The following is a 26527-nucleotide window of genomic DNA, read 5'->3' as shown; positions in this document are numbered from 1 at the left end:
AGGTTGTCCATGGAGGATACGGTTAATACAGCTCTTCTCAGCATTGTAGCTCCTGCTGAGGGTTCTTCTGCACCAACAGGCTTCTTGGAGTTGCTCACTGTATGAGCAGAAGTCTATAGGGGATGCCCTGCCTTTGTCTTTGTGGTCTGTGTGGGCTCTGTCCCTACCCTCAGTAAAAGACTAGGCATGTCAAATGTGCTGAGATCCATTAAAATGAATCCTTTGCCTCTAATCCCAGCAAAATCAGTGCTGCTAAAAGGAGAGTCTTGCAGTCATCATGCCTAAAAGGCTGTTACGGAGCAGTGTGCAGGACTTGGCTATGGAGCAGTAGAAACCTCTGGAAGGAAATAATAGGCTTTTCTGTCAGTTGTAGAAACCTCCTCTCCTTCCTCAACATACATGCGCAGTGTGAACCTGTGAAATGCACAAGAAACAACAGCTATAAACTCACTTCTCTGAAATACTTTCCCTCTTTTCATCCTCTCCCATCTGCTCTTTTCTTGTGTTTCTGTTCCTTTGGTGATGTTAAAGACCCGCCACATTCATTCTGTGGGTTCCCTGCCCTTCAGGCAGCCAGTGAAAAGTACAAGTGGCATTTGGTGTAAATCAGAGTAAGATTCTGCTGGGTTTTTTTCCCCCCTTTTTATGCTCTAGGCCTTAGTATAATGAAGGAGAAGGCAATGATTCTTATTTAATTTACATTCTTTAAGGCAGATGCCTTTGGCATGTGTGGGACTCGAAAAGACTGGTCACTGTGGCAATTTGTGAATGACTAAGTCTGGATTGAGGACTGATCTTTCATTTATTTAGGCAAAGACAGGAATGTGCCCCCTGCCTGCCTTCCGCAGATTGCCCTCACCTGCCATACCCTCCTTTGTTGCCTCTTTGTGAGCAGTGATTCATGGACTCACCAAGAACGTAGCAGCTGCAGAGCATCCTGGTTCCAGAAAAGGTGACAACAACTGCGATGCTGCTCCACTACCAGCTGAGAGACGCCCCCATAACTGGCCAGAGCAATCACTCAATGAAAGGAGAAATCTTTTGGCTGAGAGCTGTGCCAGGAACTTTGTTGTACTATACACAGAAAAGCCAAACTAGATGAGCTAGGCTGGCCTGACCTGTCCCTGTGCAAGGGGGAGTAGAGTCTAGTCCCCCACTGTGCCTTACGCAATATTTCCTCTTACTCTGACTCATTTCACCATGACAGAGCAAGGCGAAGCAACAAGTTTGGTTCTGCACCTTGTTTTCCCTGTAGGGCGGCTGCACCCAGCCCGATGTTTAATGTTTCTTACAGTGAAGTGGATACAGCTTTTCTGCGGCAGGACTGAAGGAACTGGAACTGCCTGTGCCACTATTTGTTCCCTGGGTCCTGCTCACTGGGAGAGCTGGTGCCAGCCTTTACTCAGAGCAGATGATGTCTTACAATCAAGATGTAAGTGATACACTATTAGGATTTTTTTCCAAGTAAAAAATGGCTCTCCAGTAATGTAAAATTCTTCATCCCTGATCATACTGTAATGGGCACGTGGTAGTTCTTCTGCTCCCCCAGCATATCATCCTTTTTGATAGACAAAGGTTTGCCGATTCGTTTATTTGCCATTTTTTCTCTCTTTAAAAAACTCCTTAAATTTCCTTCACTGGTAAAACATTTAACTGCCTTAAGACTGCACCATGGGTTTGAGTCTGATTTGTTGAGGCTTTGAGGCCAGACAACTTTATTAACGACAGTGGGTTCCTTTTCAGATAAATCCTCCTTTTCAGAGAACATCTTTCCTAAAGAGTTTCACAGCTGATTATGGACACAAATAACTCATCAGAAAAAGTTAGTGATACTCAGTGCTTGGCAAGCCCTGAGTTATTATCCAGTTAATGCTGCGGCACTGTGCATTTCCAGCTGTGTTGCAGTGGCACGCAGACCTCAGCAGCTGTTGCGGAGCTCATCAAATAGCTGTTGAGCATCATCCCTGATTTGTCATAAACCTAAAGGTTCCTCTGGGGAAAGAATGTTATCGCCTGCCACAGCCTGGCTACACTACAGTGATGCTCCGGCACTGTCGTTATCTTAGGGACGCTGCTTGTTTGAATTCCTCCCCTCTCCCCTTTGCCTTTATTATTTTTCCTTTTTTTGGGAGTGTTGTGCTCAGATTATTCATAGCCTTATGCTTCTAACTGACTTGTCTGGAAATGCAGTTTGGTGTGCACTTCAGGGCTACCTGGCTTCATTTCTTGCTAACCAGCTGAGTTTACATTTTAAAAAATATTTAGATGCTGAACAATACCAAGAGGCACGGAACAGAGGTGTTTTGTGAAGTGCTTGGGTATGGTGTCCCTATAGAGAAGAACAGAGTTTCAGGTGTAAGCTGTGGGATGGACAAAAGCTATGTTTTATGTAGGATTTTAGTGTTTGCACTTATTCTGAGTAGGAGCAAACCCAGAAAACTTCAAAACTGGAAGGGAAATTCTGAGGGGGAAAAAAGGTTTGTTTGGGGTTCACAGAAAAGCTTTGTTTTAATAAACGCTTATCTTAAGATGCATAATACAGAACATGCTGATGCAAAACCTTATTTCAGTATATTTTATGCTTCTCAAAGTTTTCCATGTCTGATTTTCCCATTTTCAGAACTTTTCCAGTTTTCTTCCTTTTTGTCCTTTCAGACACAATTTCAGCAGAACTGATATGATTTCTCAAATTGTTTTGGCTCAAGGAAAAAAGCTTCCAAAGTTCTCTGACCACTTCAGTCTTGGTGCTGCTGAAAACCATATTTTGGTATTCATGTGCTTCCTAGATACATGAAAAATCCAGCCCAAGGTCTGGTGCAGAAGTGTTTTGCAAATGCAAGAGATCACAGTTAAGTTTCTGATCCTGGTGTCCAGATCACTTAAACTCTTGATGTTTCACACATTTCTTGATACCATGTGACCAACAATAAAGTTGTTTTGCTTTTTTGGGTTCTATGATTGTCTAGGCAGGGTCCAAGTTATTGCAGTCCCTAATTTCAGAGTCCAGCTTTTTAATTCAGCCAACACCTCTTCAGGCTTTTAGTTTGGAAACACCCTGTTCAAGTCACTGTTAAGTGGCCCTTATGTTTGTATGGAAACATTATCAAAAGAGACATGGAAGTCACTCCTGGCCAAATCCCCATTTGGCTGTCTCCGAGAAACACCTTGGCAACAGTATTTTTCCTTCCCTAATTTCCACTGCAATCCCAAGAGATTTGCAGTGATCAGGTCCAGGGACACCCAAGTACTAGTGACAGATGAAAGTATTTGTGTGTTTTCACAGAGAATTGCTTCTTTCGTGACTGTGCTTCTTGAGAAACTTGCCAAGTCACCATGATTGGGCTGTGAACATCTCAGTGACAGTGCTCTATAAATATCCTGGATGGATAGAGACAGTGCAAAAAGCAGAGCACTTAAGTGGTAAGGACTTTTCTATTGGGCCTGCTGGGTTTGTGAAAGTTGTCATTGTGACTGTCACAAACAGGCTGCAAAACATATTTTCAGCTGCTTGAGATAAAATGGACAGAGGTGGAGGCTTTGTGTTGGCTCAAAACGGTGAGATGCTTTTGGGCCAGAAATGTTCTTTCTGCTGCCAGCCCCCAGAAGACTTTTTTGGCCTGAAGGCTCATGTGTAACAGCTTATATATTAGTCCAATAAAAGATACACATGATCTATGTTGTCTCACTATCAGTCCATCACCTAAAATGTTGCTGTAGCTAATGGTGGCTCATATTTGATTTGTATCCAGTGTATTTTAAGGCTGCAAAACCATCCAGCCAGGATAGATGTCTGTCTCAGTGCTGTCCTCTGCCTGTTATTATATATGTTTGTATTAATGATGAGCTATCCTGTAGCGTTAGTTGATTTAAATATTGAAAACAAATGTTCTCCTATTTCTCTGCCTTGGGGCTAGGAGTGATTATTTCAGCCTCTTCAGTGTATATGAATTTGCATCTGTCAGAGGTCTCTGTTCTGCAGTGAGCCCAACATATGAACTCAGTTTGCAAATTCATCTGAGAAATGCTAAAATTGGCACCTAGTTCTGCAAGTACCTATACTGGTAATGTATCCAATAGTCTAAATACCACATTGCTTTGGAATTGCAGTTTTTTAGACTTAGCTACTTGGGTCAACGTCTTTCTGTCTCTTTGTTGTTTATATCTTGATGTTTCAGTGTCACCAGGATACATTATTATGACCCTGTGATGCAAACAGCCCATTGCTGAGGGTTTTTTTTTAGTAACTTGGCAATGTTATCTAAAGCAAAGGAGACTCTTGAAATTGGGACATACTGCAATACACAGGGACAATGCAAAGTATTTGTGGTACAGAGTATTTCTTTCACATTCGAAGTCTCCGTTATATCAATCTTAATCAGAAAAGGAGTGGCTGAAGCAAAAAGTAAATTTTTTTCTGTTTAATGTTTCTGATAAAATCAGCATTCGCAAAAAATACACTTAGAAATGGTGTAAGAGTTTCACACAATAACCTTAACAATGTTTATAGTGCTGTTTATAAGTATGTGTTTAGGGAGATATAAAATTGTAGATCATTGACCTGATAAGCCATAATATCATTTTCAGAGCTCTTTAGGTGTGTCGACTGAATGAATGTTTAGAATTGGTGCAGCACATGTAGTAAAAGTTTGCATGAAAACCGTATTGATTTCAGGTGCAGAGGAAGCATTTCAATGCAGAATAGATAGGCTGCTAGATTTATCTGTGTTCTAAGATGGGAGCAGGCAGAATTTGCCCAAGGGACCCCTTGTAGTCCTAATGTGAGACAGCACAAGGCAGTGGGAGGCATTGTGTACGAGATGTAATGAAAGACTGTGAGCTGCAGCTCCTGGGTTCAGCTCCTGGGTCTGTCTCATATACCCCGATGAGGCAGTCTGTGATGGACTCTGTCAAATGCCCTCATTTCTAGCCTTTGACATGAGGGAGAGCTGCTCCCATGACTACAAGCAGAGAGGCAGAAGTAGATGCTACTCTTCATGCCGCTCTTGACACGAGTCTAATGATGAGTCCCCAGCACTTTTTGGCTGCTGCATGCTGGTTTCAGCATTTGGGGGCTGCAGAGCTGGGATGCCATCAGCAGCAGAAGGCTCAGCCCCTCCAGAGCAGTGCGTCAGGGGAGAACCTACATCCCTAGTGAATGGGCAGTGGAGAAGGCAGAAGGAAAACAAGAAAGCTTGGGACACATTGCTATGAGTTGCAGAAAAATGACAGGAATTTTGCAAAACTGATACTCAATGATGTGGTGATGTGCCATTTATGATGAAGTGACTCAATGTATCCAGATAATTTTGAACATTTTGTTTCTTCAAGCCAATGTCAAGATCTTTTTGTATCTTGCAGTCTGGAGCTCATTAAGTGCATGACGCACGGAAAACTGTGTTTGCCTCTTAATAGTGTAATACTGGGGAAAACAAGCTCTTAACCCCATTTTCTGTTGGACACCTTCTGCATTCCAAATTCGAGCAATTTTATATATGTGCACTTGAACATTTGTACGTATGTCTCGCTGTGTCTGAGTGTGGATTTGAAAGTCACGCTCTGTGCAAAAATCTCCCCTAGTCACCAATCCTTGGTTGAAGGCAGAGGAACAAAATACATAAAGCGCAGTGCTCCATCCACCCGTCATGGCCTGAGAGATGGAAATGCCCCCTTACTGCCAGTGTTACAAACGGGTATTTCTCCAGAGGAAGATATTGAAGGATGCAGTGCATTTAGGAGTTTGTTGTTGTCTGCTTCAAAGTGAGGAGAGAATCAATAATTTGTTAGGCTGTGAGCTGACGGCTTGTCTGAGTGCCAGCTCCGGTGCCCTCCAGGATAAGCTGCCAAAGTGACTGAGGGAGCAAAGCGGGATGTAAATTCCACAAGTCATTTTCCTGAAGCTCTTATGTGGGAAACCTTTAGAAGCCTCTCGGTAAGGACAAAATCCTTCCAGGCTTAATTCTTGTTTGAGCAAAATTCCTTCTGAGGTCAGTAGACCTAATCCTGAAGTCTTATCACTTGTTTACCTTGATGGGATTTGAGTGTGTGTGGGGGGGGGAACAGAGGGAGGCAGGGTCTCGGCATAGGGTGCGCTGGAAATGCTTTCCTGGGAGGCTGGAAGAAGCCTGCCAGGCTTAGGCTCTGCAGAAATGGGCGTAAATGTGAAAGGAAGGCTTGCTTCAATAAAAACTAGCTTTGCTTCCCACTTTCTCAGCAGTGGTAGAAAGAGCAGGTGAGGATTCCTCTTTTCTGTGGAGGCCCTTTGGTGCCTGGGGGTGGCACAGCCCCATCTCTCAGGGATGGTACAGCTCACACTCCAAGTGTGTGCTTCATTCAGAGGCGGTTTGCATCTCAGACCTTCATTCTTTCACATCCTGCAGGAAAAAAAGACCCCCAGGCTGGCAACCCCCTCTTGTCTTTTTAATTGCAACACAGTCCATCAAAGTGATAAGTAGCATCAAATGTAGAAGCAGGTGAGAACTGGAACATTGGTTTCTGTTATCCTCAAGCTGAGAAACAAGCTCTGGGTTAGCCATGTGGCTCTGGGGAAAGAACCTTGCAGGGGGCTTTGGAGCAAGTCCTGGCTCTGCTTGCCCCACACGTTGTCGTGGTGAAACCCCATAAAGGCCCCTCATCCCTGCTTTGCAAATTATGGCATGCCAACAGTGCCCTCAGCAGATTTCTCCTGCCTGTCTTTCCCCCCCTGCCCCTCTTTCTCCCTGCAAGTTGAAATGTATCTCCTTTATAACAGACTCAGCGTTTATTAGCCAAAGATCATGCCTCTTTATTAACCTTCCAATAAGGCTACATCAGCTGAGTGCAACACCATTCAGCAGGCCATATGGTATCATAAAAGTCACTGCTGGTGTCACACAGCTGTGTACAATGCAGGAAATGGAGTTCCTGCTTTTTGCTTTGGTTTGAGGCTTTTTGCTTTTTAGTAAAGAGATGGAAATAATTCTTTTCTTCTCTTCTGCTTTCTGGTGAGTGACTTATAAACGGCCTGTGTAAAATTGGCTCTAGAAAATATATTCAGAAAAATATATAGGCTGTTGCATTGTTTTTATGAATCCCAGGTCATGATACAGGGGAGATTCCATGGTAAAGTTTCATTAAAAGTAAAGGAGGAACACTAAAAGCTCTGCTGCTGATCCAGGGAAAGTAAAACTTCGTCGAGCCAAGTAACACTGGGCCATCTTGTACTTTATTCCCTGCTGTTTATCTAAAGCACATTTCTTACATTCAATAGATTTCTACTTCTGGCAGTTTATATCTCCACGATTTTAAGAGCCTTTGACTAATTAAGAGCAGGGAGATTTTAAGCATGCTGCCACAGCCCCACTGAAGGAATAATTTCCAAGTGTTTTGCTCTCTGGGGGCATATGAGGCCAAAATTATAAATAAATAAGTGTCTGTGTACATACGTATATTTAGGTGTTCAGATTATATTTATATCCTTATACATATTTGTTTAAAAAAAAGCCTTAGAAATGACCACTTTCAGAGGGCAGAATGTATGTACTGTAATGCAGTCTTCTAGGTGGGTCTCCTGTTGTGTTATAAGCTATTTGCAAATTAATCATGGAAGAAATTTAAGAGGTTTGATCCTATGGGTGAAGAAGCATGTGTTTGTGTGAGTGCATGTGCACGCATGCAAAAAGCGACTGTGAGGTATGCCTGTGCTTAAACTGATCAGACAAGTTTTATTACTTCTGTCCATCGATGCTGCTTTGAAATATGGCAGGCTGATCCTATTAAGGTAGCTCAGAAATGTCTTTCCAAAATGGGTTTTGGGCCCTGGTTCCCACACTCATTTACTTCCTTGATTCACTTCAAAATCTGCTCCCCTCAGCATTTGCTGCATTTGTTCACACAGATGCATTGAAAAATGGATCGTTACCCAGCGGTTTTCTGTAACAAAAGGTGGGTTTTGGTCCAGGTCCAGAGAAAGACGTACAGGAAAAGATCACAACCGAGGAAACTACTGTGTCAAATTGCACATGAACAGTGAGAAGGTAGTATGCATATGAAAGAATACAACTGAGTTAAAAAGATATACAAATGAAGGGAGAGGTAATTCAATTGAAACTCACAACTGCATTAACCTTATTGGTGTTGGACAGTGCCTGACTCCACAATAAATCCTGTACACCAAAGTTCAAGATTCAGATTCAGGAAAACATATGACTTCTTAACTTCTTCCCTGTTTGGCAGCATGATCCAGTGCCTCTCACACCACTGTGAACCTGGTTGTCAGCTCTCATGAGGCTTGGGGCAGCACTGAGACCCCCACAGATTTTTAATTCCATGTACAGATGTTTGTGGAGCCACGAGGGACGAGGCTGGTCTGAACCAGAGCCTGCAGCAAATATATCCCGAGTATGAGTGAGGATGCAAAATGAAAGCAGTCAGGGAAAGAAAGATTTGTTGATGGAAGTTAACAAAACACCTCTCATTTTAGTGCGATGTGTTTGAGAAGAACAAAATCACTCATAAGGCCTGAAGGTTGAAAAACAGCTTTGTCAGGATAAGAGAATTTACAAATGCGTTATTATGCTGTTGCTAAGATCACACCTGTAGCATCATGCACCAAGATCATGCACCAAGTTCATGCTCTTAACTTCAGAAACCAGACTCCAAAGGGAGACCACAACATTCAAGGAGATACAAAAGTGGGAAAGAATTTAGCCAATTTCATCTAAAGAAATGTTTAATGGCAGGGTGATCATCTTAAGGGTCATTTAATACTGGGAAAAGGAAATGACACATAACACAAGTAGTAACACAAAGAACAATGAATTCAATTTAATAAAGGGCAAATTCAAATTGGAAATGAGGCTAAACTTTTAGATGGTTAAGGGCAGGCAGAAAGGGAAATCGTTTGCTTAATGAGGTAGTTATGACAAACTAGATAGAAATATTCTGGTTTCTGATTTCAGCAAGTGTGGAGTTGAATCTTTCCTGCCTGATGCAGTGAGCTCAACCGGGGAGCCCAGCAGTGTTTTGTCAGCCTTGTGCATCATGACCATTAGCTGCATTAATAATCCGTATTTGAATAAAGGCACTACAGTAGCATTGGTACATGTTGAGAGTCCTTCTTTTGTCTCTAACAGTGAAGAAAGAAATCAGATTTTTCGTGGCTTCACAGTATGAACGAAAAAGTTAAGTATGCTGTGGTTGTACAAGCTGAGGTTTATAGACCACATGGAGATTTACAGCCCTACAGCATTTGTGTCTGGTCAGAATCGTGTTATAGAAAGGCTGCTGGGCATTTTTCTTAGGGTTGCATGGGACTTGGGTGATTCACTCTGCACTGTGTTGCAGAGACAACTGGATGCCCCAGAGGTACCTGTTCAAAATCCTACTCTTGTATTCCACTTCCACTGTTTCTGTGAAGAAGAGCTGACCTGATGGCTGTTAGTAATGCAACGGTTGATCTTAATTAACCACCTACAGGTCTCGCTGCTCCAAATGGGCTCTTAGTCTCCTGCCTGCTATAGCACTTTTTAGGAGTATGTCTGAAAACAGCTTCGTATCTGTGTTGCCAAGAAGGCTTTATGAAAAAAAGACTACAAATGCATACTGCTAGAACCTCACATCTGAGTAAAAGTGGACCAAATGTATTTCTAGTGTAAACTTGCTGGAATTAGTGAACAATGCAAGAACTGATACTGATATTTAAGTCAGTGATTCTAATATGATGAAGACAAGTGATTAACAAAAATGTTTATCTCTTTGTGGCACAGATATACAGTTGATACTTCTTGCTTTATTTTTAATATATTGATGGGCACAAAGTATCTAATTAATGAGGTTTCATAGGGATCCCAGTTAACAGGTAATGATCACCAACTGGTGGGTTTTGCAATGTCTGAAAATGAAATGATAGCATTTGGTGCATGGAAATGGCTCATATTGTCCAACACAGCTGATGATTACTGTATTTAAGTAACAAGACTTCTCATAATGATTTGACCTGCACAAAAATTAATGCAATTTTTCCAGGACCTTGATAATGATCAGGAAGTGAATGTAAAACTGTGATCTCATGTCATTTTGAAAGTTAATGGAATAATCTGATGGGCAAAACTTGCTAGGGATCTAACTGTACACTGAAAAAAAAATAATAATCTTAAGGCATTGGTCTCTGCCAGCAGCAATGGAAATGGAGAAAGCAGTAGATTTTATTCCACAATTTATCTGAGATGAAAATGGGTGGTGTCCCGAAGAGACATAAAGCAGTGTTGCTTTTTGTGAGGAAAATAGGTCAGCCTAAATACTAACATTGGTTGTTAACATCCTACTATATATGTGTATGTTGGAGAGCTGGTTGGAAAATTAATTTATTCCTGTAAAACCATTGCTTTTATAGAAATCTTTCTTTAAGCTTTGAGATTTTCATTGGAAAAATTGAAAATTAACAGTTTCTGGCTACCAGAAAGTTTCAGATGGAAACCTGGTTTCTGGTCAAGTTTTTTTCCCCAGTGCAAACACATAAATGCTTGCAGAAATAGCTGTCTTCACTGGTGTAGATGTTATTTCCTCTACAGCAGAAATGAATCCATTCTTTCAATTTATTCTGTTTTGTCTCTTGATTCTATACATCCCTTACTGGATATACCGTCCACCTTAGCTGCTAGCTCCTTATTCCAGTTGTGAGTTTCTAAGTCTTGGTTTCTAAGTTTCTGTTCCAGTCATAAGTTTGTAGGGTGCTCAGAGGGCTTGTCATCCCAGTTGCTCTCAGATCTCTACTTTTTGCAGATGAACTGAAAATTAGTAATAAAGTGTTTGTGATGTTCAGTGAAAGCAATGGCAGCAGTTGCCCTGGCAGTAAATGTCAAAGAAAGAAGCTGTAAAGGCTGAAGAAAGTAGATGCAAATTATCAAGAGTAAATGCAAGACTTTTTTTTGAAATAACTCAATCTTTTTGGCTGGGGTCAGAGGACAACAATCACAGATTTAATCCATCCCTCATATGAGTCGTTGAAGTTGTTGAATAATAACCCATAAAATTTATACTAGTAGAGTTGTTCCAGGACCCTAGGAAAGGTAATGCTCCCTGGGTGTTTCGTGGGAATAGTTTTTGGACCTATGTAGCACATTAACAGGGTTCATCAGCTAATATGTAGCACTTACTGGACTCAGCTGTGTAACTGGGGAAGTTGAATTGTCAGCAGGAGGCCAGAGAAAATGATCTGTTGGTTCCTTCTTGCCTTCACTTGTCTGAATAATGGTCCTAGATGCCCCTATAAATGCCCACAGGCATGTGTGTGTTTGCACTGAGCAAAGAAAGTATGGAGCTGCAGAAAGCTGTGTGATTAGCATGAAAACATGCCTTCATGCAGGCGGTCCTCTGTGTTGTTAAAAGGTAAAAGCATGGAATTCAGAATTTCAGAATTTGTTGGGATATTTTATATAGCTTAGGCAGACTGGTGTCATCTATTATTAGCAAGCAGAGCTGGCTGGGAATGTGCTAGTGGTTGCAGGTCCCTATTTAAGATATGGATATATACATCTCTCTGAATAGCCAGTAACTTTGTGGCTTAGTCTTTCGGCTGAGAAGTGAAAGACGAGTGTTAAATTAGTTTAGGTCTAGTTAAATTAGGCAGCACAGACATTTAAACTTCAGTCTTTTGGCATCAAGTTGTTCCTTGGGGTGCAGATGCCAGTTGTACTTTCCCTAGACTGTCTCATTTTTATCCCCATGTAAAATGGGAGAAGCTTTGTGGGATGAGAAAACTCTTCCTGTGTTGTTAAAGTAAGGACTTATTTCCAATATCTTCCTTCCTTTAAGTAGGTGTTGGTAGCCTTTTTTTGGTTAGATACTACAGACTAATTCCTATCTGTTCTGGGTCTGTAGTTGAACAGAGTAGTTTATCACCAAGGGTAAATAACTTTATAACTGCTTCTCTTCGTTTTATCTCGGCTTGTCAGTGTCTGGCAGATTCTCCATCTTTTACGCCATTCCTCTTCAGCTCACTAAGAGAGTCATCATTAGCTCTGCATATAGGGCAGACTTGGGGATTTCATCACTTCTCTGAAGTTTGATTTACTCTTTCTTGGGTTTTCTTTGAACTTTATTTTCTTTATAGGTGAAAAAGTCTGGGTTCTGCTCTGAATCTGGTCTTCACTTTGTATGGTCTTAACACTTGTAATTACTACTGGACTGGACTGACCTGAAATGGTGCTGTAACTGTTTGGAAAAGCATTTATGATGTTGGCATGTATCTCTCATTTTGTTAAGTTTACTTGTACTGTTTAGAACAATCTGAGGAGATTTATAATTGCTTGTTTTGTAATACAGCCACAAAGAATTAAGTAAAGGCTTTATAAGTAATCTCTCTTTTCCTCTAGCCAAAGAAACACTGTCATGTTTTCATATATCAGTTTATTTAGGGTCAAAGTTTGGCTTCTCTCTGCATTTGATAGGCATATATAAGTGCTGCATCTGAGTAGTTCACAGAGGAATTTGGCACTTTGATTTTTAAACGCAGTGCCAAACATGTGGAGACAACAACGTAGCTTGATTAGAATGCAACGATGGGAGGTATGTTTTCATCAAAAATTACTACGAGAAGAGACAACAACTTAGGAAACCAATTGCAATTAAAATTGTAACTGAGTTGTTGATACTGGAGATGGATAACTGCTAGCTTTAGATATTTGCTAGCTAGGCAGAAACTCAGAAAATAAGTGTTTTCTGAGAACACAGATATGGAGGAAAGATGGCTTATGTTTAAGACTCTACACTGGGACTCAGAAAATTGACTTCAGTTCCATTCCTGGCTGCCTCACAGGATGCCTCTGTAGTCTTGGGGATGATTACAAACTTTTTACCATATGTTTATGCTGCATCTAGTGATCTGGATCCCTTGTTTTAGTTGGGCTTCATGAAATTCTAACCTACTGAGTATTTACTCATTAGTCTCTACCAGCAAGTAAACAAATGGTCTTTGGAAAAATTAAACTGAGTCATGTTTACACTGACAAGGGATTCTGTGACTTGGTCAGTGATGGATGAAAAGTAGGGACTTCAGAGGTGATGACTATATCAGACCTGACGCTCAGACCAGGCATGGGATCATTTAAATTGTTTCAAAATATGTTGTGAGGAGGGAGAAGAGAGAAGGGGAGGTGTTGCTTACCATGAACGCTATGAGCTATTTTTCCCAAGATCTTAGTCATATAACTCAGGAAAGAGGAAGGACCTGACAGAAGTAGAGAGAGCCTTCCTCAAAGAGGACTTTATAACATCATCATTGTATCAGCCAAATGCAGGCACTCTTCTTCCTTAATCAAGGAAAAAAATGCCTTTTTTTTTTTTTTTAGATAAATCATCCACAAACAAGCTTATGAGAAAAATAGAAGGAAGAAGGCCAAAGAGGCATGCCAGAGAAGGAAGTTTGCAGAGTGCAAGGGGTTCAGAGAAGACTGCAGTGGGACTGCCTCTGAGAGGGAGTGTTTGCATCACTAGTTCTTGACGGGTTTACCTTCTGGGACTCTGACCTTAGACTGCTGCTGGGGCATTTGTCTTGGACTTGGCCTCTAGGCTGGTGAGTTAGTGATGGAATGACACATGACACATGTCTCTGTTGTGCTGAAACATGATGTTTTCAGATTGCTCAGCGTGAGGGGTTTTGGTCTCTGATCATTCTGTTTCTCCTGCTCCAGTGGTGAGAGGATGTGTCAAGTAGTTAAAGCTCAAATCTGGGAGCTGGAGGACTTGGCCTCTGTTTCTGAGGCTGCCACAGCCTATTTGTGATTTTGGACAAGGCAAAGAAAGACAGATGTTAGATGTAGGGTTTTCCAAATGGCTCAGGGCTCTCTTAACCCTGCTGTCATGGGACTCAATGGGACTTTCTCCCTTGACTTTGTTGGGAACAAGGACCTTATATTTCAGACTGTGCGTAAAGTAGGTGGGTTTCTGTAATCATTTGGATACAAAAAATATGTGCCTGCTGCAGTGCAGGGAACTGAGGCAACTTTTGCAGATGCTGTTTAGTGGGCGGGGGAAGCACAGTTTGAATAAAAAGGTAGGTCACATTCAGGCCCTAGTTATACCAGTTCAAATCCAAAATAATGTTTTTGGTGTGTTTAGCCAGAGGTCATTGTTACACAAATACCTACTACTTCACAATCACTCAGTATAGGTAGATGTGATGCAGTGTGGGCAGGGGAACAGTGAATGGAAATTGGCTAGTTTAGTCCTAGAATATATCCTAGACAAAGTAGACAGTATCGCAAGGGGTTAGCTTTGTAATACTGCTTTTCCACGGTAGCATTACAAGACGATACTATTTACAGCTTGTGCCCAGTTTGTGCTGTCTGAAACTAGGAAAACTTTCCACTTTGGAAAGGTTGGAGCTTCTGTTTGGAAAATAGAAAGGCATTTTTAAGTTCCATGTAGAAAATTAATTTTTTATTTTGACAGTAATATACAATGTTTCTGATTTTGTAGAACGATGGACCCAACACAGAGTTTTCCAGAATAACCAAACAGGTCCCATCCTGTTGATTCATTTCACTTTGGACTGTCTGGCAAAGAGATGTGAGTCCACACGAAGTTGTTCTAGGGGAAGCGGCAGTATTGGTCCTGCAGGCAGCTCCCAGCCTGGGAGTCCTCTGAAAAAGAGGCGGCGTGAAGGAGGATGCAGGAATTGATCAGGTGGTGCAATTTGCAGAGACCAGTCTACAGAAAGCTCTTCAGTAAGCCCCAGAAATCCCAGATACACTGTTCATTTGCAGGTTGCTATGCTGAGCACAGATTTGGTCATCTGACAAGGGCGGACAAGACCATATGGCCTAATCCTGCTGCTGGAAAAAAATACACAGCCAGAGGGACCGACTGCCACTGTCCCCAGAGAAAAAGGAATAGTTGTGTGCTCCTTATGCTGTGGAGGCTTGCTCAAGCAAGTCCCTCCTGTACCGTGGGCAGTCTAGAAGCAGAGGAATGTTATCTTATGAGAGCTATTTAACTGCTTATTGGGGATCCTAGAAGCCCTGTGAGTTTGATCTTAAAATTTGCTTGGACTTCCAGTACTTTGGTTTGTGGCATGGTGCTGCAAGCTTGGGGTTGCTGGCCTGGAGCCATCACTGCTGTAAAAGCACAGACCCTGTTAGCTGTTTCTCCAGTGTCCTGCAGTGTGAGCTGGTGGGGAGCCGCACAGGGTGCCAATAGAGACCAACAAGACAAGCTTGGTCCCCTCACACCTCTTTCTTGATAGACCTGCCAAACCCAAAAGACTGGATGTGTCAATGTTGGCGAATCAAGCTTTACTGTCAGGAGAGAGTCGTGTTGGAAATTTCCGGGGCAGATCTACTTACTGCATCCTGGGTCTGGTTTAGAAACAATGCAAAGAGTTTTGCTCAATGGGTTTTACTTCTCTGATCTTCATTGCCCAGAATGGTGCACAGCAGCTGTACTCTTTGGAGGGGGAATAGCATTTTCTTTGACTAAAGATGTTTGCAGTTATTTCCCATCTCCCCTTGAACTCCTTTCATATTTATATTCATATTTTCAATGCTAATGAGAATCGTGACTAAATGCGAAAAAGATCCTCTGTCCCTTAAAGCTTCTCTTGGAATAGCCAAAGAGAAAAAAAAGTAATGAACTAAAGCTCCCTCTGAGTCTTTGACTCATCCAGTCACCTAAATTGATAAGTGTGAAAGAAAAGTGTGTGGCTTGGTGTGACCACGCAGGGCGCTCTGACTGGCTCCATGACTTATATTGCTTTGGCTGGGTATCACAGCATGCATATGGTGCAGGATTATGCTCTGTCCTCCGGTGCCTGCCACACTTACACTCTGTAATCAGACTGAATTTGGGATGAATGTCGACTACAGCAGAAAACTATTTCCAAGCAGCTGTAGGTTTAATTTAGGCTTTTTAGGATCAAATTTTCATCTCCATATAAATCCACTGGAGGAAAAAGTTTATTTAGATGCACACCTGTTGAAAGTAGAATCTAGACTTAAATGTTGTCTTCAAGCAGTATCCCGGGCCCTGCCTCTGTGACCTTCCATGTATATATCCATGCTTTTGGTGACAGCCTTAAATTAACAGTCATGGCTGTATGTGGACTAGGCAGGAATGAAAATAGTGCCTAACTCCATGTTGTTCTCAGTAGAAACATTGCAAGCAATGGGGACTAGTGTTTGGGAGGCACCAGCCCGTAAGTTGGGGTTCCTCCCTTTCCCCAGCTGTGCCACTGGCTTGCCATAAAATCCTTTGCAAATCACTCACCTTCTCTGGAGGTTCAGTTTTGCTTTTGTAAAGCAGGAACAATGATTCCTTTCAGCTGTGCTTCCACAGCAGTGATTGAGCAGGGCTAACAAGCAGTAATGCAGTCTTCAGGGAGTAGCAGCGCTGAAGCTACTCTAGCGAGTGTTTTGTACTAGGAGAAGAATGGATCTTTAAAATATTTAATCAACAATCTCTGGCTATATATATCCCCACTTCTGCATTAAATACTCTTAGTGATTTAGGGCTTTATTATGTCTTTTCCTCTTTTGTTTATCTCATGTTCTTATCAACAGGAGCCTCACTTTAGACCATGGTAAAGCTTTTTAACTGTACCTTTACTGGCTATAGTTGATAGGAAATCTTCTGCTTACTTTTTTTTTTATAGTAGTGACCCCATTCTCACTTTCTGAACTATCTTGACTTTTTTTAAAGGGAAGCAATAATGAATTTCCATATGGGCTATACCTTGTAAAAAGATTATCTCCATTTATTCTTTTTATAAAGTTTTCAGAAGGGAAGGCACTGTCCCAATGCACAGAAGCAATTTTTCTTTTCAATGGATCCTGTGACTCAAATCTAAACCTTTGCTCTCAGAGGAACACTTTTCAAATGTTTACTCACTGCTTGATTCCTGATAGGCAGTCTGGAAAAAAAACAGATGAGGTGTTACTCCTGAAAGTTACACTGCTTTATATTGTTTGAAAGGCAGAGATTGAACTGATTTGTCTAGCAGCTTGCCTTTTCTCAAATGGGGGAAAGAGTTCCTTTGTAGCTCAGGCTTTTATCAACAGTCCAGTTAAAGTGTTTTATATATATACATAAAAAATCATACAGCATTTATATAAAGCCTTTCATCTTGATGGCTCCAAAGTAGTTGACAAATTTGTCAAGTAATTTGTCAACTATCTTCATCAGAAGTTATCTCTTACTCCAGCACAAAAATGGAGGTATTTCTATGCGGGGTGAAATTATTTGTGCTACTAATAGCTTTTTAAAGTAACCATCAGACTTGGAATGCATGTGTTACAAAATTTTAATCTAAGAATTTTAGAAACTTTTTCCTGGTTATCTAAGGGGATTTAATTAATCATGAAGCCACCTTCTTGTTCTAGTGAGGCCAGGGAGAAACTGGTGCATGAGGTGTGCTGAGCAGGAGATGATTAGCACTGTGTGTGTGCTGTGGGTAACTGGGGAAAAAAAAAAATACAACACTGAAGACAAAACCAGGGTCTTAGAAAGATCCCCTTCTGACAGTAACTTGGTGACAAATTCCTGTTTTGCAGTACAGCTGGAACAGATTGTTGTATGTGGGCAAAACCTGCATGAACTGATGGGGATGCCTGCTCCTCTCTGGTATCCCTGTACCCATCCCAGGCTTGGAGAGGAGCCTCTGTGCCAAGAGCGGGTTGTCTTCCCGCAGCTTTCCTCACAGCAATTTTGCCCTTTATCTCACTGGTGACACCGTGAGCTTCTGTGGGCAGTATTTCCATGTAAGCCTTATGTATGAGCAGTGTTTGCCTCTTCTGGAAGGGCTCTGCATACACATCCCACATACATGCACACTCTGCATCTGTAAGCCTTTGTCAGAGGATCCTCTTGGCTTTTGAACCTTTCCCTTGGGCAAGTCATTGGCTACCTCGTGAACAAACATGTTGCAAGGTGACTAAGGGTTTCATGATGGGATCCGTAGCATGAGTGTATTAATGGCGTCAAGTGCTATTTATTGGCTCCAGTGTATTTCACTGTGCCCTTGGCGCATTCGTGCTTCCTGTATGAAACTTGGCTGAAGGAGTCAGAACTGCAAGACATCATCCCAAATTCCAGCTGGGATGCATAACTTGGCTACATGACACTCTCCCCTCTTTGCCCCCCTTAGTCACTTCCCATGTTAAATAGTTTCTCAGGACTCAAAGGGGAAGGGGGAGATAATCTCCAGGCCAATGATTCTGATAAGGAGAAAATTGCATAAATAAATTAGCCATGATGAATAGTAAGAAATTGTCACTTGTCTCACTTGCCTGGAAGTTGTAGCTTGCTGAAATGACAGTCCTTTTCTTGCTGTTGGGGGGTTGGGATGTAGAGAGTGAATGCTGGGGGTAGGGATTTATTTTAAACATATTTTCAAATTGGAAAAAAAAAGTGTGATTTATTTTCTTTTGCTGCAGCCTGCTCCCAATTTTCAGTTTACATTAATAGCTGTGGGAACAGCAGTTCTTATTGTCATGTACTTTAGCTATTAACACTGTGTCTGGTTTGACAGTACATCTCTCAATTTTTTTTTTACTCCCTTGCGATCATAAAATATGTATCAGCCTTCCTTTCTAATATCCTTTGGCATGTCCAGCTAGTTAATTTGCGTCTTTCTTTCCTCCTTTAGAATTTGATTTTTCTAACATCATATACTTAATCAGAAACAAACCAACTCTATTAAAATTTCCTTTTATTTTTTTTTAATTAGAAATTTGTTTGAATTCATATTTAATGGAATGATTTCTCCAGGAGCCCCAAACGGCTTTCTCCCCCAAATGTTTGCTTCATTGATATTTTAATTGCTGTAATAATCAGCATTCTGAATAAGAGGTCTTTCCCCTAGCTCAGTAAACCCGTACTGGCTGAGTAAAGCATGTCTGTGATTTATGTGCAGATAAACAGCTTTGGATCCTACCCAATCACTTCATCAGTTTTAATTCGGCTGCCTAATCAGTAGCAAACAGGAGGGTTGTTTTTTGTTGTTTTTTTTGCTTTGTTTTGTTTTGAACGGGGTGGGGGGTGTTAATATGGGGTTTGGCCTGTTCCCCAGAATGGCACAGATAGCTCCCCATTTCTCATCATGTTTGTGTCAAAGTCAGCTCTGACTTTCTGAAAGAGTTTATAAGAAGGGGATGAGATGCCAAGACCTGCCTTTGGGCTTTCGTTGGTATCCAAGGAACCATACAGATATGCAGTCTTGAACAACGAGTCTGCTCTTATCTCATGTTTTATAAAGGACATCCCTCAGATGCCTGAGAAAAGTGGAGAGGCTCATATAGAAGCAGATTTTATTTTGTGTGTGTGTTTAGGGGTTGATATCTTCAAAATTATTTTCACAGCAATCATGTAACTGCTGTTGCTGTTTCTTAATAGACATAATGACTTTGATGGGGTCCAGGAGGTGGAGGTAGCTGGAGCCTGTGGGGTGCCCCTGTGCAGGGGTAAAGAACAGTATAGCCCACTCTCACCTTTGCAACTCCAGCCTATAGGTTGCTGTTACGTGTCAGCTATGTGCACAGTGCTATAAAGGCCAGGGTGGTCCAGATGACCCCAGACTGAGGATCTTCTAACTTCAGGCTTGTGACCAGAGTTCCTGACCTCATTTTTGTCTACCATAACCCAAGCAAATGCCTGTTAAGGTTAAAACATTGGACCATTTACATTATTATCTGTTAGTGCCATGTGTCCAGAGGTGAAGTGTTCTCTGATTTATAAGCAGCCTCTGAAGGATTATGGAGGGCAAACCCATTTTTGTCATCAGATCTAGGACAAGCAATACCATCTGTAATAATAAAGCTTACCTAAAGAGCTTAACATGGCTTGAGTAGTAAACCATGGCTTTGTGTCTCTGAACCTTGTCAGCTATACTGGCTGCCCTTAATTTCAGTGGGTAACTGTGCCTGGCCACCTCCCTTACACTGGGGGACTGCAAGAGATATTAGTAGCTGTTCTTCTGTATCTTTTTTTTCCTCTTTCACAGCAGCCCTTGCTATGTAAGCAAGCAGCAGTCTTGGGAAAGCGGTGCTAGGCTGGGTAGCCACCACTGGACTGTTTAGGAGACAGGTTAATTTGGAAGGAGAAGACATTGGCATTGTTACTGTATCTTCTTGGGGGTTTACATCATAACCCAAATAACGTATACCACCTTTTTTTCTACTTCATGTTAAAACCCCACAACTCTATGTTTCACTATTACCAAGAAGAATCTCAAGAAGAGCTGCTAAACTCAAACTTTTTGGCTCAGCCTTAATTCCTTGCACACACCCATAGCTGTAGGGGCTTTAAATAGAGCTTTGAATCATCATGAAATTCAGAGAATTAGGTTGGGCTAGAGGGAAGGGCAGCAGGGTTTGTGGCAGTTTGGGATCAGTTTGCAGTGCAGATGTGCATGTCCTGAGGGACCTTGGGTGAGGTGTTTAATCCATCTGCTGTGCTGGGTTTTTTATAGCTTGCAAAAGGGCAGTAATGTCTCCCGCCTTAGACTGAGGATGAAGAAAGGATAAAACCATGAATAAAGAGAAGACATTCAGATCCTGTGGTGGCTCCGGTACAGCTCCACTTCTGCTACAGCAGTCACTGGGCTTTTTATCTGCAGTGCTCAAAGATTTTTTCAGAAATGGTTGTGAGCATTTTTATAGTCTTCTTGTGCATGGTCAGAGGAAGGCAATGTGGCTTGCCCAGGGTTGGGGAGCAGTCAGTGACAAGGTGGCAGTCATGCCCCTGCCAGCAGATCCCACTTAGCAGAGCTCAGCTGGCAGCTCTGGAGATGCAAGCATAGCCTTGGGGAGAGCGAAAGTGACTGCTTTCTCCTGCTCTGCAAAGGTTGTGAGCCAGCTATTGTACTAGTCCCACAGGTTCCTTGCCTCAGGATGGGCAGTTTATTCTTTTAATTTTGGAATTCCCTGCCTTTGGCTAAGACAGCATGGATTTGGAGGTGTGTGTGGAGCGGGAAGTTTGACTGTTATACTATGCTACTTATATTATTTTGCTTCCTTTTAATTGATGACAGCACTATGGAGGTACTACCAGGCTGGGGATTTTCCTGGCTCTGACTGGAAACAGTCTACAGGTCTGGTTCTTTCAACCTCAACAGGAGCTCTGAGCATCCTGTTCATATTAAAATTAATGTGAAACGAACTTCCAGAGTCCTGAAAGATGAAGACAATCCCATCTGTCTACCTGCTGCTTTAATGGAGAGATAGGAAAGGTTTCATGCTGTAAACTGAGAGGGAATTCAAACATCTGAGAAATAACTTCAGGAGAAGGCCCAGTTTCTTGCAGATCAAAGGATGAGTTTAGGGAATCCTCTATTCTCTGATGAGAAGGGAGCTATTATGTTTAGAGAGTTAGGCAGTTTGCAGACCAGAAGTCCTTCTGGTGATCAAACCTGAGAGTTTGCGCTGACCAAAGTGGCTTACTTTTTAGAAAAGACTACCTGTCCTGGAGGTTTGAGCTAACAGATGCATCTTATTTTCTTACAACCTGGTATGCTGGGCTCTGAACTGCCTCCTGGGATGTCACCAAAAAAGCATTTCCACTGTTATCATTTTAAAGAGCAAGAGTCAACTGGCAGTGAAGGCTGAGTCCTTTTGTGGGGTGCTCTGTCACCCTTGGGTTCCCTTGGATTTCCCACCTTTGGGATTCAGCCCTGGCAGAACAGCTGCAGAAATTTTCGCATCTTCGTCCCTTTCCTATGATTTCTTCCACAAGGGAAGACTGATAGGAGAAGGAAGGAAATGTGAGAGTGTGTATGTATGTTAGTCTTAAAATCTTGAAAGAAGGGACTGTGAGAGCATTTTCAGGGTTATGGAAATGTGATGAATGAGGCTTCTTGTAGAAAACAATTGCTTCAGTCCTCTCAGTGAACTGGGTGACTGGTTCCTCTGTTGCTGCAGTTTGCTTTTTTCAGATGTTGCTACATTTATTATGACTTTTTCTTTATTCTTTTTTATTTTCCCTGTTCTCTCTCCCTTTCCCCTTTCCCTTTTCTCCTTTCCTGTTCCCCCTTTCCCCTTCCCTTTTTCTTTGCCATTTTATTTTCCTTTTCCTTCTTTTTATTTCCCTTCTTTTCCTTCTTTTTCTTCTTTCCCTTCTTTCCCTTTCCCTTCCCCCCCTTTCCTTTTTCCTTTTCCTTTTCCTTTTCCTTTTTTTCCTTTTCCTTTTCCTTTTTTTCCTTTTCCTTTTCCTTTTCCTTTTCCTTTTTCCTTTTTCCTTTTCCTGATTCACACTATTTAGAAGCCATTGTTCAAGGAAGAATTACCAGGATGGTGAGAGGTCTGCCTATGGCTAAAGTCTGATGGCCTGTCTTTGAGTGCGGCACCTTAACCCATGAGAGCCCTCTGGCATGATATAGGGTTTCAGCAGACCAGATTTTAGTTTCTCTGGAAAAAACATTTTCTCTTTTTAGTATCTCCATTCCTTGTCTGTGATGTAGAGTTAGCAGCATGTGCTCTTTCTCAGGATTGCGGTGAGGAAAAACCCATCTGGTTTGTGAATGCTCAGATATTGCTCTAATGGAAGCCATATAAATAACTAGATAAATAATTTCAGTGAGATCATCTGTCGAGCATAGGTAGCAGGGTCAGAATGTCTTCACACTGAATCAGTTCTTACTGGCTGAGTGGGATTTGTGCTCACAAGCCATTGTGCAGAAGTGTCCTCTGATTTTTGCTGTCTCTGTCTTTTCCCTTGCTAAACTTTTAGCTCCTTGATCTCTTGCTGGTAAGCTCCATGGAGCGGAGACTACCATGGCCAATGTCTGCACTGTGCTTAGCACAGAGAATTCGGGCATAGGGTAAGCTTTGGGGTGCTGCCATAATATGAAGCTAAATGATAAATTATTAGAAAATAATCTAGAATTTGTTATAATTTGTTACAAGTTTTGCCTCTTCCATCAGGTTGTGGTGGAATTGGGGGGTTTGGATAAGACAGAAGGGTGAAAATATTGAAAATAACCTTTGTGGTGTGGGTTTCTTGAGCAGCTTTGTTCATTCTGTGCTTTGCTTTGGGATCAGTAGCCTTGGTGTTTCAAAGACGGGGGATATGGGCTCACAGCTAGTGTGCTAGCTGTCTGCCCTGCCAGGCTTGCTGTGAGACCTGGGGCAAATTATGTAGGCTGTGTTCACACGTCTTCATCTGGCTGCAGCTCCTGGATTGACTTGAACAGTTTAAATAGGTCTTTACCAACCTGTATCTGACTGCATTTGTGAGTTCTGCTGAACAGAATGGAGGGTGCAATGAACTCTGGCAGGGGTGAATGATGAAGCAGGGTGATGGGTGGTGGGGACAGGAATGTCCCCAGGCAGGGCACTGCAGTGAGGAATAAGATGTGTGTTCACAGCCTACATTTCTCACTGGTGCAAATCTCCCACTTGGAAACTGGGACAAGAACGATTCCTTGTCTCTTCCGTGAGGATGAAGCATTCAGGATTGTGAAAAGCTCAGGCAGCGCTGCACAATTTCTAAGTTAGATTGAATGTGTTAAAATATTTATTGTTTCTACAAACACGTGCTACTAGCAAATCTGTAGGCTAGGATTTTTGCAGAAGGCAAATATGAAGAAAATTACTGCAACTGAAGCAAATTTTGAAGCAACCTTCAGATGAGCATTAAGGAAAATTTTTACAATGCTTTGTGGTTAAACTTAAATAATCTGTTCTTTACATTTTGCTTCCAAAACAATGTAAAAATTTGATGTTAAATTCTCTTCCACATCGGATAGAAGATGTAGTTAGAAATATCCACTGAAGGCTCTTTTTCTGATGTTTCCACAGGATTTTCCCTGGAACGTGACTTCGAATATGACACTTCAGTAATGCAGAGGCTGTAAGTAAATAATATAGTGTTTGCAACCCTTCTTTAACAGCCATGTTTACACTCTTTCCAGAGCTTTGCTAGAACTCATCTTTGCTAGGCTCTACCTTGTAAAGAGCTTGCAAGGAAGTGACTGAAAGATGACATGGTTCTAAAGTAGATCGTGCCATTTTAGACACTTTGCTTTATCAGCTTCTTGTTTCATTTAAGAACTCCAATAATGGTTGCTTAATCTGCAGGAGAAAAGCCCAAGACATCTGTCAGTATTGCAGGAAATGCCACAAGCAGAGTAAAATAAAAATACCTCATTAGCGTAGATGAGCAGTGAATAAAATGCAGTGATACATTACCAAAAGCTGGCATGCAGTTGGTTCCCAGGAACAGAACAAAGGCCAAGAACCTTACTTTGCTTGTGATACCACTAATTAAAAAGGCCTACTAGAAGCTGAATAAATGAACCCGAGGGGCTGCTGACCTGGTCATGTATTTGTTGGCCTTTGGTAACTTGGTGTCAGAGTTGGGTATCCGAGGAGTCTTATCACAGAGGCAAGCTTTTGTGCAATTCCTGGTTGTGAATGCTTGAAAAAGATAAAATTTCCTTCTCTTCCTCAACTTTTCCCATTTTTTTCTAAGGTGAATTAGTGAGCTGATAGTTTTGGGAGCTCTTTTCTGAATTCTGCATTGTTTTTCCTAATCAATTCTCTCAGATCTGCTCAATCTCCATTTAATTCCGTCAGCTACTCAACATCCAAACCTTCTGTAATAAAGAGAGTGCTAATTTTTCCTTTTATTTCAATTGTAGTTGATGGCTTTTGTCAGGTGTTATCATATAACTCAATCATCCACCATTGGAATTTGTAATTTAATCAATAAAGGAGGCCATTTTTCTCAATGAGATCAAAAGAGAAAGAGCTCAAGGAAAACACACGGTAAAAAGAAGGTGAAAAACAAAAAAGTGTGATAGGAACTGTGGTTTGCACTTAATAGCTACACACCCTGGTGGCTGTATCTGCCTGGCAAGTTGCAAGCAAAAGAGATACGACTATTTTAGAATTAATGAATCTAATGATTGCACCTATGCACTCATCTTGCAAAATCTAAAGGGAAAGTCACGGATGTTACTTCAATTGCCATGACAAGTACTTTGTATCAATTCCACCACACTGAATGGTGTTAGCAACCCTGTACATGAGCAGTAGTGTTCACACTAGCAGTTTGCTATCAAGAGAGACACCAGGAAATTGAAACTCTGTGCTATGTGAGATCCTCCAACCCTTCTGTTCACATGCCTTTGTTGCACTGCTGTTGCTTTAGACAAGGGTAGAGGAGGGAGTAGCCACGGCATCAGGCCACTCTTGATGTGCTTGCTGAATGGCTCAAGGCTTTGAAGCACAGGGATCTCCCTGGCCTCAGTAAAAGGTGGCTGTGGCCTGTGTACCTGCCCTGTCCCCTGCCTCTGTGTTTGCTTCCACTGCTTCTGTTGCCCCAGAGGAGGGGGTGGTACTGCACTGGCTTGGCAGGATGAGAGAGTGGCTACTCACTACTAGCAGTGAGAGCTCTCTTGGTTTCATGCCCTGGCCAATTTGAGAAGTGCAATGTCTGGAAGAACATCTCTGCCAGTTCTGCTGAAGTGAATTTTGTCCCAAGGTTGAAGGTTTATTTTGCTGTCAGCCTCTGGAACGCAACATGCCTTTTTCACACTGCCAAGCAGCTTTGAGCAAGGCCTGGGAGGGAGATTGAATATCCCACTGGAGAAGTACTTGTGCTGGGTCACAGCTGGGAATCTTTCCTTGGCTCCTTAATTTCAGAGGGAGATTGCCTGGACAGGTCTCAATATCAGACCTCTGAAGAGTCAGCCATGGTTTTGCTGATAAATTGCTGATAAGTATTATGGTCTCAACTTGGCAAGGTTCACAGAGCTCAAGATGAAAGGTATCAAAATTATTCATTCAGAAAATGTTAAGATTTAAAATTACAGTAAATCATTCGGTCTTTAAGGGACATCAAAACACTGATTTGCTTATGTCCCTCCCAAAGCCCTGTTGCTAGTGCTGTAGCCACATTTTCTGCAAATGAAATGTTGAGCCAGCCATTGAAACATGCACCTTGGGGGATTTTTAGAACATGTTTTTTAATTGAAGCAGACACATTTGTAAAGAAAGGCTTAAGAATACAACATTTGGGGGAAATTTTAACATGCAATGGGTGGCATTTGTCTCGAAGATTTTAGTATTCCCCTTGAGTGCTACTCCAGACTGAGTAAACAGGTATTTAGAGAGTCTTTAGGTGCTTATTTTCAACCTGGGTTGACAAACTTTTCATGTGGTAAGCACATAATTTCATAAGACAATAAGACAATCAGCTGATGAACTCTACAGTGAATAATATTTTAAAAAACCCACCCCAAACGCTCTACAGCAGAAGCTACCGCTTAATTGTGACAGAGACTTACCTCAAGGTTTGTTAAGTGTTGAACATTGTGAATTGAAGAATGGCTGGACAAGTGCTGCATTGGGCTTGGTCCTAATTTCTCAGCAATTCTGCCTTTTTGCAGCCCTCTTGAATTCAAGTCCTGCTCCTGTTTCGCACAGCTGTACCAGAAAGTTTTGGACAAGGAATGTGTGAAGTGTGCCAATCAGACGGCTACAAAATCTACAAAACTGCAACTGGCCAACTTCTGACAAATCAATCCCTCTGCCCTTGGAAAATACCATAGAAGCTTTTT

General features: G+C 41.8%; 1 protein-coding gene across 1 annotated transcript in view; it reads left to right on the top strand.

Moving 5' to 3' along the window:
• SEMA5B (semaphorin 5B) overlaps nt 1–26527 on the top strand; it is a 281418-nt gene that overhangs the window by 65482 nt on the left and 189409 nt on the right. Inside the window, exon 2 of the mRNA XM_075028790.1 lies at nt 23763–23814. The gene's annotated coding sequence lies outside the window, so the exon portion shown is untranslated. The remainder of the gene's footprint in view (nt 1–23762; nt 23815–26527) is intronic.

This window comes from Buteo buteo, chromosome 5 (assembly GCF_964188355.1).
Source record: "Buteo buteo chromosome 5, bButBut1.hap1.1, whole genome shotgun sequence".
In the NCBI taxonomy this organism is placed as follows: Eukaryota; Metazoa; Chordata; class Aves; order Accipitriformes; family Accipitridae; genus Buteo; species Buteo buteo.
This window is presented reverse-complemented; position numbering and strand designations above follow the sequence as displayed.